This window comes from Ursus americanus, chromosome 27 (assembly GCF_024610735.1).
Source record: "Ursus americanus isolate L20-20 chromosome 27, mUrsAme1.1.p, whole genome shotgun sequence".
NCBI classification, from domain to species: domain Eukaryota; kingdom Metazoa; phylum Chordata; class Mammalia; order Carnivora; family Ursidae; genus Ursus; species Ursus americanus.
The window spans coordinates 31,839,062-31,854,365 of NC_142153.1; the positions used below are offsets into that span (position 1 = coordinate 31,839,062).

At 36.4% G+C, this 15,304-nt stretch overlaps 1 protein-coding gene across 2 annotated transcripts in view; it reads right to left on the minus strand.

The window, feature by feature from the left end:
* The window catches only part of GPM6A (glycoprotein M6A), a 330,493-nt gene that overhangs the window by 74,712 nt on the left and 240,477 nt on the right, over window positions 1–15,304 (minus strand). The window lies entirely within an intron of this gene.

Genomic DNA, 15,304 nt, shown 5'->3' on the forward strand with positions numbered 1-15,304 from the left:
AATACTGCCTCCTGTAACTTCAAGTTACCATTAATTTGTCACTTTCTCAGAGAAATAATATGAAGTAATACTAGGATTTACATTTATACAGGGGCTTGAATTTTGAGATTTCCCATCAACGAAGCCAGCCTTACACAGGAATGTTATTGTCTGTATTTTATAACCCGAGGAAACTGAGCCACAGAGATATGCATTAGCATATGGCCTAAGGGCACACAGACTGCATTAGCAGAGCTAAAACACAAACCGGATCCACTAAGTGTCAGACCCATGTGGGGTCAGGCAAGAGACTGGTGAGTGAAACTGACATGCGACTTCCCTCTCTACGCGCACAGCCCAGTGGCCAAATGGTGTTTCACTGCATAACGTCACCTCTTTATTGAAAAAGGTTTTGTGCTTGTAAAAGGCACAAAAACACTGAGAAGTCAAGCTACTTAGACAGTTGAAGCTATTTTTAAAAGTAACCATGAACGAAATAAGGTTAAAGGCTACGTCTTGGATCTGCAGTTTTCTAGCTTGATTGCATGTTTAAGATAGTAGTGGGAACATGGCACAGGCACTCATTTTTGCTTAAAAAGTAACTTAAGCTGGGGCGCCTGGGTGGCACAGCGGTTAAGCGTCTGCCTTCGGCTCAGGGCGTGATCCTGGCGTTACGGGATCGAGCCCCACATCAGGCTCCTCCGCTATGAGCCTATTTCTTCCTCTCCCACTCCCTCTGCTTGTGTTCCCTCTCTCGCTGGCTGTCTCTATCTCTGTCGAATAAATAAATAAAATCTTAAAAAAAAAAAAAAGTAACTTAAGCTATCTCTAGAATGGTATTTTAATTCCAGTTTGAGAATTAGTTAACTTTAGAAGATTAAAATGTTGTCATTCATCATAATAGTATTAATGGAAATCCTACTTAATCCTTCATCCCAAATATCTAAATTCCTGTAGCATGTACCAGGTTTGATGTTTTGTCATACTCAAATTTCCAGCACCGAACTTTTAGCATCTTCTTCAAACTGACTTCTATTATCTCAAGCAAGAAATATTAAAGTGTATTTTGATTAAATCCCTCTCTTTTGCTGTCCGTATTCAATCTGAAGCCAGGTCACTTTATTATTTTCTGCCAAATCTTTTTTCTGTAATTCAACATTTCCTTGCCAGTTCCATTTTAACTTTGTAACTTGGATTTATGGCTCAGAATCTAATTCTGTTGCCTCGCGTCTAGTTGTTCTCTTTTTGGATACATATCAAAGAGTCATCAATTAATATGCTTCACCACCTTCTACTGGTCATTTCCCTATGCAAGAGTGCATAGCGGTCTTCTGTTTTACATACGATTGCTAATCTTCACTAGTTTTCAAGGTTCCTCAACTCACATTAAATTATTTCAAATGTAGTTAGTCCCTTGCTTTAAAAAAAAATGTGGTAATATTTACAGTGGGTAAACTATTCCTTACTTTACAACTTCTATCTTTTTTAAAAATATTTTATTTATTTGAGAGAGAGAGTGTGTGAGGGCAGGGGGGAGGGGGGGAAGGGAGGGGCAGAGGGAGAGGGAGAAGCAGATTCCCTGCTAAGCAAGGAGCCCTATGACCACAGGGCTTGATCCCAGGACCCTGGGATCATGACCTGAGCCAAAGTCAGATGCTTAACCAACAGAGTCGCCCAGGCACCCCTGTAACCTCTATCTTTGAGAATGATTTCTTTATAAGGACTTTTTCATACTACGTATGCTTTCCAATAAGACAATAAGCAATTATTGAATACTTACTTCAAAAATGTCATCAAATAATATTTATCTTTGTTCAGAACAATGTTTTTCTTTTATATTTTATATGGGTCACTTAGCGTAACTTAGAATTAATTGTTTTTCAAAGTACAACCCTTTGGATTTTTCCATTTCTCAAGCCTATTTTGAATTTCTAGAATTAATAGCAATGCTTAGTCTTTCTAGAAAAAATATCTTCCAACGACTTACAGTGTGAAAAATGAATGTGGGGCTAAACAGGAAAACCAAAAACAGACAGGCCTATATCTTAGGAGTTTAAAATCTTAGAGGTCATATGAAGAGAAAACCAATTGTAGCTATATTCAGATTTGGTTCTGAATTCTATCTAATTTGGGAAGCAAGAAGAAGGCGTTGTTATTCCTAATTATTGTTATTAAGTGGTCCATTCTTAGTCCCCAAGAAGGACAAATACACTAATCAAGCTGTGAATCTACTGAATGCATATATGATACTAACGGTAAGCCTTTTCACAGATAAAAATCATTAACCAAAAGTGGAATACAAAATATGAGCCCATGTTTCAAATAGCCATCAGAACTATTTATGAGTCTGAGCACACAAATGCGTCTGAAAGATAAACAAGTGTACATAGAGTCATTTAAAAATAGATCTGCATAAAAACATAAAGGGAGTCGCATCTCTTTCTAGCCTCAGTCTGGTGGATTTCACCCACAAGCTCCTTGAAACTAAAGGAATGTTGTCTCCAGAAAGGTCTCTAAAAGAAAGCATCTATAAAAGGTGAATAAACTAGAGTCTTGACACATGAGGCTTCATCTTGCTTATTTTCTCAGAATGACCATCATTCTTTTTTTTAAAAAAAGATTTTATTTATTTATTTGACAGAGAGAGAGACAGGCCGCGAGAGAGGGAACACAAGCAGGGGGAGTGGGAGAGGAAGAAGCAGGCTCCCAGCAGAGGAGCCTGATGCGGGGCTCAATTCCAGAACACCGGGATCACGCCCTGAGCTGAAGGCAAACGCGTAACGACTGAGCCACCCAGGCGCCCCAGAATGACCATCATTCTACCCAATGATTGTCTCCTGGTGCACCCTATAGGAAAAGCAATACCAAGCGTTTTTTTTTTTTTTTAAATCTCTTTAAAAATAATCAAAATACTCTAATATAGGATATTTTTTCTTTATAAAATAGGCTTTCTGCTGTTGAAATAAAAACAAATCTTGAATATCCTTTAAACAGCTAAATTTACCAAGTGAAACCTTACAGCAAAACCATCTTCAGATTTATTTTAACAAATAAGCTTTACTGGTATCACTTTTCTTTTCTTTTTTTAAAGGTTTTATTTATTTATTTGACAGAGAGAGAGGGAGCCAGAGAGCACAAGCAGGGGGCAGCGGCAGACAGAGGAAGAGGCAGGCTCCCCTTGGAGCAGGGAGCCTGATGCAGGGCTTGATCCCAGGACCCTGAGATCATGACCTGAGTCGAAGGCAGACGCTTAACTGATGAGCCACCCAGGCGCCCCTGGCATCACTTTTTTAAAAGAGAGAGTGATCAACCAGTAGTAATAAGATAAAAACAAGATAAATGTGCGTGTTGTTTTTGTTAGGAGAGAATTCTGACATTTGTGGGTTTTAGAGTCAAACAATGTTATAAGTGGAATGCTCATAAATGAAAATGATTTTTCCTTAATGAAAATTATCAAGTGCCTGGCTCTATGACAAAAAAATGGTTATAAATAGTCGTCAAAAGGGCATTTCCTAGAACTGGACTTCAGGAAATTTGAATGTTCACTACTGTTTATATTTACATGAAGGCATGTTAATTCCTTTTTGCATTTTTTTGGTATGAATGTGAAATGAGAAAAAGTATGGTTTTAAGGAAAATATTTTACAAATGATGAAACGTATGCCTATTACATACTTATTTATTGCAAATGCTGTTTTGATGTTTACATTTTCAGACAAGAAAAACAAAGCATGAAAGAAAAGTTTCAGTCAATATTTAACAGCATTTACTGAGTGCCTAGAGTTTACTGAATACTCAGCTCTGTAACCCTTTATCCTATCTTCACGGTACTCATAATTCAGTAAGACACACACGCATACAACAAACCGTGATTATATCTGCTCCCCTCACACTGACCTGCTCCGTACCTCCCTCAGCTTGAGCCAACCCGACCCCGGTGCATCCGATCCCACTGGGGCTTCTACCTTTTCACTTGATGTCCTCTACCTGGAATTCAACGCCCCAATTTCTGCCTGCTCCGTGCCTCTTCAAGTCTCCTGCAAATGTGACTTCCCAGTGGGAGTGGCCCTGACACCTCCCCCAACTAAAACCGTGAATCTCCTGGCCTCGGGGAGCAACCTTGCCTCCTTACATTTTGATGTATTTTTTAACTTTACAGAGACCTTTGTTTAATTGTCTGTCTCCTACCTCCACCAGGTAAGTTGAGTGAAGCCAACATTTTTGTTTCTTTTGTTCACTGCTATCCCCTAGCAGTAGCTGGTGCACAAAACGGGACAGTTAGGTCTAACAGATGATGGGAGGCAAAGGACAGTTCTTTAGAGAAGGTGACATTTTAACGGAGCCTCTGAGGAAACGATGCTGGCAGGTAGCCCGAGATAATGTTTTCTAGGGAGCAAACAATGTGGGACTTAGCCTACTTTTGCTACCCCTGAGACTGCCTAAAGCAACCTAGAAAACCCTCCTATTGACTATTTTTAACCACCTCAACTAAATATTCTCAAATTATTACTGACATTGCTTCCTGAAAAATGTGAGCATGGGCTTCTGCTGCAAAAGCCACAACAGCAACAAAAAAATCATTCTGACATTCTTGCACTCCTTTAACAAATATTTATCGAGTGGCCTTGTCTTAATCATTTGGATTCCATTGCTGAATATGACAAAGACCCCTGCCCCCATGGCTCTTATCCCGGAGCAAAGACAAGATAAACAATAACCAAGAAAACATAATTAAGAAAAACCAGTAAGCATGCTAATGTGTGACAAGAGCAACAACACAAATTAAAAGTAGGGTGGTATAAGGGTGGGGTCCTAAGAGCGAGGCAGGAGCAGGACACATGACAAAACAGGGCGGTCAAGGCAGGAGCTCAGCTTTCATCCCAAAGGAAGAGGTGAACCGACCTGCACCTTTGACCGGTTGAGTAAGCCCTGTGCATCTGGAAGAATGCCCCAGGCAGAGGAAGCAGCTCCAGCAAGCCCGAAGTGGTTTATTCAAAGAGCAAGACAGCCGCTGTTGCTGGAGGAAGAGCGGGACTAGGAGAGCAGCAGGAGATGAGACCAGGGAGTTAGGAGGAGGGCACATTATAAGTGACCCTGAAGCCATTGCAGGAATCTTGGCATTTACTTTGCGTGAACAGGGGAGAGAAAGGAAGGTACAGAGCAGGAAGGTGACATCATCCGACGGAATTTTGACTCTGGAAACAAACTGAGGGCTTTGGGAGGGGGGAATGGGATAGGCTGGTGATGGGTATTAAGAAGGGCACGTATTGCATGGTGCACTGGGTGTTATATGCAAGTAATAAATCATGGAACTTTAAAAAAAAAAAAAGATTGCTCTGGCTGTGCTGTTGAGAATGAAGGTGGATCAGACCAGGATGGGGGCAACTGGTGGTGGCATAAAGAGGTCAGACCTGGATGCACTGCAAAGGCAGAGTTAACAGGATTTCATTACGGAATGGATGAAAGGACGCAAGAAGAAAAGGAAATTCCAAACTTTCCTGAAAGTTTTAACCTGGGCAAACAGAAGGGTGCGTTTGCCATCAGCTGAGATGGGAAATTAGTGCATGGGACAGGTTTCAGAAAACAGTGAATTCGTTTTTGGACATGTTTGCATTTGTGCTATTGATGAGATAACCATGTGAGATGTCAAGTAGGTCATTACATCAATGATTCTGGAGTTGGAGAGAGAGAATCAGTTTGGAAATGTGGGAGGCTATATAATGCTGGAGATAGGGAAAATCGACCTGTTTCTCTCTTCAGGAATTTCACAACCACACAAGAAGGCAATGTTTTTACCATCACGTTCCTCACTATGCCAGTCTTTTAGAACTAACCAGTTTATAAGCTTCTGCCATTGGTCATTGGTGTTAAACTCTACAATATTTGATGAGATTAGCTAGATATAGGTTATCACTGATGATCACAAAGAAAAGAGCATTTTTTTCCTATGAAATTTCCCTATCAAAAATTTTGTTCGAAGAAACATCCATTTTGGTAGGCTTCAAAAATAATTGGGAAATCTGTCACTACAAAGTCAATGATGACGTTTTAACCTGGCTATATTAAAACGGAAGGATCCCTTCTGCCCAGTTGGAGGTGGTAGAAGAATAGAACCCTCTAATGATATAACCCTCAACCTTTTGACCTCTGCTAGGTTACCAGGTCTTTCAAATATAGGGTATATGATGAAAGGCTGAGTAATTTAGAAGTTGTTACATGAGGGAATAACGTGATAAATCACTGAACTTGGCATATAGGAAACATTCAACAAATGTGATCGTTATTTATGTTTTGTAGAGTTCAGAAGAAGCTTGTAGAAGTTCATAGCGGTTGGGAATGCTGTAAAGTCTCATGACAGTTGACTAAGAGCTCTCCTCTGTTCTGCAGGGTCTATGATGGTGTTTGGAGGAGACAGTGAAAAGAGCAAGATGGAGCCAAAACGGTTGGGAAGACGGAGGGCTTTGAGAATAATCTGAGAATTTTTAAAAGCTTTTTCTGTGCTAGAGAAGTAGCCTTTGGTAAATAAATGAAATGCAAAGATAATTTGTTAAAAATGCAATTCAATTTAAAATGGAGCAGTGTGTTCATACTGTAAATAATTTAATGTGCAGATAATTTGATTAAATCAAAGAAATTCTATGAATTTATATTTCAGATGTGTTCTACCCTCCTACCCTCCCCACACACCATCTGCTATTTATTTCAGATACACAAAGTTATAGGTGGAGTGGATATCAGACTGATTTTGAAAACCTTAGTTTTAAAAACTCATGGCTTATTTTTGAAGCCTACTAGCCTTGGCTTTCGTGAAAAAAACATTTAACTACGAAACTGACATAATTTGTGGAGGTGGTCATATCTTGTTCTAAGAAACTAAAGAGCATTTGGTATAAGTCTAAAGCTAGCATTCCAGAAAACTACAGCTGTGACTGACAAGGTGCTGAATAGAAGATATTTTATTTTAGTTTTCATTTGACAGCATACGTCTCTAATTATTCTCACTAAGTTCTTTGCCTGAATTTAAAAATTATTATATCTGTTTTTCTCATGTACCTCATTTTTCTCCCAAAATTTCATGTCATGTCATTTAGTCATCTGGAATATATATTTCTGCCAAGGAAATACACATTCAATTATAAATAATAACAAATTAGATGTATTTTGTCAAATATCTATGGGCAGATAGAAGGATTCAGGCATAAAAATTTGCCATATTTTCTATAAACACACACAAAAGTACAGTCTATTCCTAGAAACAAATGTTCTCTCTAAGTTTCCATAGCACTAATGCCTGAAGTTTAATTCTGGCAATTTCCAATTTGAGAACTAATGATAATTAAGAATCAAGTGCTATTGAAAGATACTAACTATATGCACTGGGGAAATTTTTTTATATGAGAAACAAAGATTGAGAGAACAGCTCAACTGTTCTAAAAATATAAATAAATCTTTTTCCTAATTAATGTAATTCATAGGTCATAGTCTTTATAAGTAAATAATCCTCTAATATCACACTTTTAATTCTTAAGGCTTTAAAAACATGTAAGCTATTAAAATATATTTATATTTAAAAAATACTTTTATGAACCATTGGAAGCCTGAGTCATTTGGCTTCTTCCTGTGTGAGAAGCCACCATGATTTTTAAGACTTTCCTTTTAACGTGTTAATCCAGCTCTGCATATGAAGAAGTGAACTTTAAGAAATTATTAACTTATTTGTATTTTCCTTTCATAAAAATAAAAGTTCTGTTACTGATTATTTTATTCCTTAAACAAATCTGAGAATCATCTAAAAATAAGCTAGAAAATAGATGATATAAAGCAAAGAACTTCAAAAACAGCCTAAAAAATTGTAAACAGTATTTGACCACTAATTTGCTAAGATAAATATATAGAACAGCTTGCCTCTAGAACATAAGTTGTTTGTTTTGTTTGTTTGTTTGTTTGTTTGTTTGTTTGTTTAGTTAAGTTAGTTAAATTATAGGGAGGTAAGAAAGAACAGGTTAATAATTTTAGGTTATCATGTCAAACATATTTTGATGCACCTGATGTAATCAAACACTCAAACATTACAAAATGGCCAGTGGGACCATATTCTATTAAGTAATATATTTAATCTAAGATAGAAAAACTGAAATTACTAGTTATACAATTAAAGTAATGTATGTAGGAAGTGAATCTGAAGATATACTCTGCCACTGCACATTTTTTGATACCTTACATCTATTTAAATTTGTGAAGAATCAGCATTTCATGCAAATTATGGATAGAATTTAAATAACTTCATATTGTTAGTTAGAACCATTAAAGAGATTCCTTTGCAGAACCTAGTGTTAAAAACCAGCAAGTGTCATTCTGAATGTCTTTAGGAGAAAAAAACAAAATCTCATTCTCTGTTTCCTTGTAATTTTTTCCTCATGGATGCCTCTAAACAGAAAGAAAAAAAAAATAATATATTACTCGGAAGTGATATATCTGGAGCCCTAGAAACATTCTGGAGATGAATGAATTTTGCTTCATGTTTATATCTATGCAGAGAGCTAACAGCTATTAGAGAAGAAAAGATTTTTGTTTCATTGTTATTTTATGATAATTGATTTTATAGTTTCAGCTTTTGAAGAGTTTACTTCATGTTCGTGTTTCTTTCAAATGGTAAGAAATGTAAAGGACTTCCAAAATAAGCTGAAAGGGTAGCATTTTAAGTAGCACTAAAGACATGATGAAAGGCACTTTAGAAGCAGGCTGCTAAATGTCACCAGCAAGTGTGACAGTACAAAAGTATGAAAGTATGGGCAAATTCATGCATGAGGACCCAGACTCTGTTTATCCTCACTGCAGTGGTTGGGAATGCAACTGCTTAATAAATGTTACTGAAAGATCACTCATTGTTTCTACTCCTGCTCTTGTCCCAGTCCTCAAATCTGATGCTGCAAGATCTGTAGTCATCTGGTTATTCTATGGAAATGGCTCTCAAAGAGCCACTCATAGTCACATACATTCCAGATCTAAATAAAGCCTCCCCGTTCTCTTATTTGACATTCCCTACCATGTGGACATCACTGACTGTGCTTCCTTGAGGGTCTCTCTTTACCTTTCCTCATTGGCACCATTCATTCCCAGTTCTCCATTCTCCCCCACTTCCTCATGCCCCTTCCTCTCCCCTATTACGAAGGTTGCTGGCTCTCATGTTCTATCATGGTTCTAGGTGGCAGCCTTTTCCTCTACAACCTCATCCACTGTCACAATTTTGTAAATTACTTGCTCATACTTTCCAAATTTCTCCCTGTAGTGTAAGTGGTCTCCTAACAATCATGACTGTGTAACTGTTTCTCCAACGTATTTGCAGGCACCTTAAATTCAACATAATCAAAACCAAATTATTTTTGCATTACCTTGTAAGAGCAGATGGGGCTCAAAACCACTCAATTTAGAAACACAAAACCACAAGTTAGAAAGATAAAAACTTTCCTTTTTGTCTTTTTATATCTCCTACTCCTATAATCTCCAGGCTTTGTCTATTTGAAGTTCCTAAATTGCTTTTAAAAACATGCCTATTCTCTCTCTTCGTCATTCCCACCTTATTTCAGACAACTAAGAATCTTCTGCATGACTTTTAAAGATTTATTTATTTACTTGAGAGAGAGAGCGAGCGAGCATGGGGGCGGGTAGAGGGAGAGGAAGAGAATCTCAAGCAGACTCCCCACTGAGCATGGAGCCTGATATGGGGCTTGATCTCAGGACCCCAATATCATGACCTGAACCAAAATCAAGAGTCAGACTCTCAAGTAACTGAACCACCCAGGCACCTCTACATGACTTTTAAACATAAAACTGATGGCTCCCTTCCATTTTCCACAGTGCCACCATTCTTAGCTTTTAAAGTTCGTATCTGAGGATGTAATTGCTAACTGAAGACACCCCTAACTTTCTCCATATGGAGTGCATGACCCTTCATTACCAGGATATGACTAACGGCCTCATCTTCTACCAGGCTCCCGTGGAACTTCAGACATACCAAACCAGTGCACTTATCATACTGCTGTATTTATGGGCTTGACTGCTGATATCTAACGTCAGCTATAGACTCTTTCAGGCTAGGATGTATGTCTCATTCATCTGCTTGTTTCACTGCTTAGCATCCTAACCAGCATTTAGTTGGCACTCTAACACATTCCATAATTTGTCAATTTTATAATGTAGAATTTGTCTCACATTTTAATGTTTCTGGTATTTGTCTTACAATTATTGTATAATACAAAGCAAGGTGTCTTCATTTTTTTTCCCTGAAAAGTTGTTAGTAAATTTGTGATAAGTCTTGGCAATTACTAATAACTTAGAATAAGAATTTATGGAAGGAAGAGTAAAAATAAGAGAGAGTTTGAGGTGAGAAGTAGATTATTCTAATTATAGTCATCATGTGTTCATGAAACTTACTGATAACAAAATATTTTACAGTTACCATTTATTAAAAATATTCTGGAAAGTTTTTGAAAATAAAATATGCAGGGGTAACACACATATAAAACTTTTTTCCTCTGAAGTAGACTTAATTGAAAGAGTATTTATCCAAATAAGTACCGAAATACTCATAATATCCTAGTGTTGCACTTTCCTCACTCTATGAAGTGGGACAGGAAGTCTTTTCTGATGTCTAAGTCATGTATATCCGCAATATAAGTAATTCCCTCTAATCCTTCAAGGGGAGCTGTCTGTTCCAGAATGATTGTAAACGCTCTGTTGTATCATGGGTTAGATATATTTGCACCATGTCTCACTTTCTTAAGATTTAAATTAAATACCCAGAAGCATTAATGAAACTGAGATACATATATACAAAATACATCAATAATACACTGATTGACCAGTGACTTTTAAAATATTTACTTCCAAACTACTGTATTATGCTATCTATGTTTCTCTACATTATTTGATTCTCTTTGTATTGAAGTTATGTTCACAAGATCCATTATTGAGGAAGGAGCACAAAAGTAGACATTAGAAAATAGACATATAAGGCAATGTACATTTAACACTGAGTTATTGGTTGTTAGTTTCCAGTTACAAAAACTGCTTTTTAGGATAACTGCCCTGCAGAAAACAATGTGAAAGCTACATGAATATAAAAACTAACACAAAAACAGAGTAATCAAAGCATCCACGATGATGGGGCCAAGATCCTAGAGAAAGGGGAATCAAGGAAAGCCCTAAATATGTTGATTTCACAACATAAATGATGGAAGCCAAAGACATGATCCATATAAAGAATTGAAGTGCTAACAGAAAAGAAAATTTATCAGGAACAAAAGCAGAAAAAAGAGAACAAACCAGAGGGTTTTTTTTTTTTCTTTTTTTCTTTTTAAAGACATAAAAACATAGAAGGAAAATGATGCCAGATAGAAGCAGGACAAACAGAAGGAAGTCTACATATGTGAATAAATCTAAATGAATACTGATTAAAGAAAAAAAACAACTTATGTCATTTAAAATATAAGCACATTTAAATTAAATGTCAATAGCACAAAGAAAGTGAAGTAAGTAAAATTAAAGTAATGCAAATTGTAGTACAAAGTCTGAAAATCTGCATCTGTTTTATTTAAGGTAGACTCAAGTAACTTAAGAATGCATGTTGTGCTCTCTAGGGAACCACTAAAATAATTTTTAAAAGGAATTAAAATTAAACTAATACAAAAGACATTTTTAAAACATAATTACTTTAAAATTAGATAAAAGGAGAAAAGAATGAGAAGTAAAGCCAAATTAAAGTAAAAAGTAAAATGCTATATTTGGACCTAAGTGTATTATTAATTAAAATAAATGTAAATGGACTAAATAGTTTGATTAAAGACAAAGGTCAGAGAAGAAAATGATATGCTGCTTACAATTTAAAAAATCCTTTAAAACAAGGACACAGAAGGATGAAAAATAAAAGGGCAGAAAAAAGATATAACGTGAAAGTACTAAACAAAAGAAAGCTGTATGAAAATTCTGATATCAGACAAAGTAAATATTAAGGCAACAGTTGTTGCTAGAGATAAAGAGGGACATTTCACATGATAAAGTTTTTTTTTTTTTTAAGGATTTCACTTATTTATTTGTCAGACAGAGAGAGAGAAAGAGAGCGTACATGCAGGAGGAGCAGGAGGCAAAGGGAGAAGCAGGCTCCCTGCTGAGCAAGGAGCCTGAACTGGGACTCAATCCCAGGGCACCAGGATCATGACCTGAGCCAAAGGCAGATGCTTAACTGACTGGGCCACCCAGGAGTTCCCATGATAAAGATCTGATTCAAGAGGAAGGTAAAATAATTCTAAATGTCTAGGCACCAAATTAAACAGCATCAAAGATGTAATATAATAACTAACAGAATTTAAAGGAGAAATAAACAAATACCGAATTATAGCTGAAGAGTTTAGCAGAGTTACGTTAGTAACTGAATGGATCAAAAGGCAAAAAATCAAGAAGGATATATAAGAGATAAACAAAATGATTAACAAATTGACCAACTTCACATATATTTAATAATACAACCACAAGTTGTAGAACATACATTATTATCAAATGCACAAAATAGGCTATAAAGTAAGCAGTAAAGTAAGTTACATCAAATGTCAAAAAAATTGAAATATACCACATTCTCTCACCAATGTGGGATTAAATTACAAATGATTTTGTTAAAACCAGGGGAAAGATCCACATATATTATATTTAAGCAATATATTTCCAAATGACCCATGTGCCAAAAGAGATATAAAAAAAGAAAATTAGAATATATTTTGAAATAAATAATCATGAAAGAGGGCATATCTAAAAACTGCCAGTATGCACTAAATCTCTCTTACAGAGAATTTATGGTCATAAATATATAAGAAAAGCTGTAAGCCCATGAGCTAAGCATTCACCTCAAGAAGCTTAAAAACCAACAAGAAGAATGTAAAATTAAACCCCAAGAAATTAGAAGGAAGAAAATAATGAAAATAAAAAGCACAATCAACATAACAGAATAATTAAAACATAAAACTTTGAAAAGTCTAATACTATTTTTAAAAACCCTTGATTATTAGATGAGATCAACAGTTCCTGGCTCATCCTATGTGTGGAAAGATGGGAGTTTCTCTCCCATTCACTTTTCTCTAAAAAATAAAACTGAAGCCTTGAAGGGAAGCTGTCCATAAACACAAAACATTTCAGGGGAAACATTCTTTCTCCTTGAAATTGAATATATAACCTGCTTCTGGGTCTAATGGTCTGGTCATAGTTTTTCATTTGAGCGTAGGGGTGGGTGAACGATAAGAAGGAGCTGAAGCAATTTGTGTATTCTTACTGCAAAGAACTCTAAATTGTTCCGCATAATGAAGAGAAAAAGGCAGGAAAATAAGCAATTTTTCTAGGACTTCAGTTATTCGTTTCATATTCCTTTTCTCTGAAAGTAAAGCCCAAAGAGCTTTTCCTTTCTGTCCGATCTACTGTCCAAGCCATAAAGATGAAGATAGAAAAGAAATCACCCACGAGAATATTTTGATGAAAAATCAGAAAAGATATGAAAGGCCAGGTTCTTTACAATGTACATGAAGTATTTGTGTGCTAAGTCTGTTATCCTGGCATACACTGAATGTTTGCTTTTGAAACACCATGGCTTGAGAGTATAGGCAATGGGTTCTTTTTAGAGACCAAGGCTATTATTCATTAGTCAGCTAGGGAATTTCACTGAAAAATTAAGCAGGTGAAGAGTGTTTTGTTGGGTTGATTCCTCCCTATGTGAATCAGCTGCAGCTCCCATTGTACCGAGGGTGCTTAATTTGCAAATTAGCAAATGGAAAAGAGCGAAAACATGAGCTTTCCTTGATTCAGTTCAACAGACGTTTGTTGCCCACTATGTGCCAAGCACGGGGCTAGGTGCTAGAAGAACCATGATGAATAAGACCAAGCCCCTGCCTCAAGAGTTCTAATGCACTTGGCAGGGAGACTGCAGTCTTCCCTCTAAAATGATACAAATGTGTAGTTCACGAAATCCTCTTAAAGAGGGGATGCCTTCATTATTATTATTCCTATACATCCACAGGCATTGCTCAAGCAAAGGAAGATGAGATTGGCAGAGAGTACAGGATGACGAAATAGACAAGGGATTCCGGAAGCATCATGGTATGTGGAGAGAAATACCGTCACCTCCCATATTACCAGGGTGCATGTTGCAAAGTGAACAAAGACGTAATCTAAGGCTGGGGATGGGACTCAAATGTGGTGTTGCAGGGGGCTTCTTCATGTTAACTGGTTTCAGTTTTATTTATTCTGAGAGTGACAGCAGCAGATTTATAATTTAGAGAGACCATACTACAATGTGGATGATGGATTTAAGCTGGGGCAAAGAAATCAGGTGTCAATTTGAATAGCCCCAGTTGGAGACAAACAACGGTTCTTGCTGGGGTAGTAGAAATGGCAGCAAGAATCAAGAAGAGGGAATGGACTCATCATCTGCTGAGCTAGAAGTGTACATTTTGAGCAGTTTCAGAGGGACAGGCTAAAATTTCCATATACTTAATATCAACATTGGCTTCCCCCAAATAAGCGCTCACTCAGAGTCAGACAAGTTCAAGATACAGAACAGTAAAAGAGAGAATATCAGTATTTGATGGGGGAACCACTATGATAAACAAGGAAGAGGATCGAAACAGGTCAATATAGAAACATTCTGGGCAGCTACACTTGACTAGGGGTTTTATTAATTCCTTGATGAATAATATTACAAATTATTCTGTTAATATTATATGTACATCTTCTTAAGCTGTCTGTATATTAACTTGTATATAACTGATACAATATTAGAATTTAATCATTCTCAACAAACCCTTTCTGTGATTTCTTAAAAGACGAGACTTAAAGATCAAATAGGGTGTTTTATATTCTTGTATGCAAGTTTCTGAAAAGTGAAACCCATCATAGTCATAATAATATTCACAATGGGGAGATCAGAAATGTGATACCTTTTAGAGAATGAACCCTTTATATTCACGTTTTTTTTCCCCAGGGAGTCTGTTTTTATATTCCTAAAACTATACCAATGATATTTGTTTTAAAAAGGTAAAGTTTCCTAGATTAGCTAGATGGTGATTAAGTTTATCTTTTGAAAACCTTAAATATTAGACATTAGAAGAACTGAATCTTCATGAATTACTGTAAAGCTATATCTAGAGATTATATATATATCAAAATATATCTAGATTATATATCAATATATACCTAGATTATCAACACACTAACTGAAACAAAAAATGGGACGGCAACTTTATTGTTTTGTCTGATGCCAAACAAGTCACTGTGGATGATCTCTTGT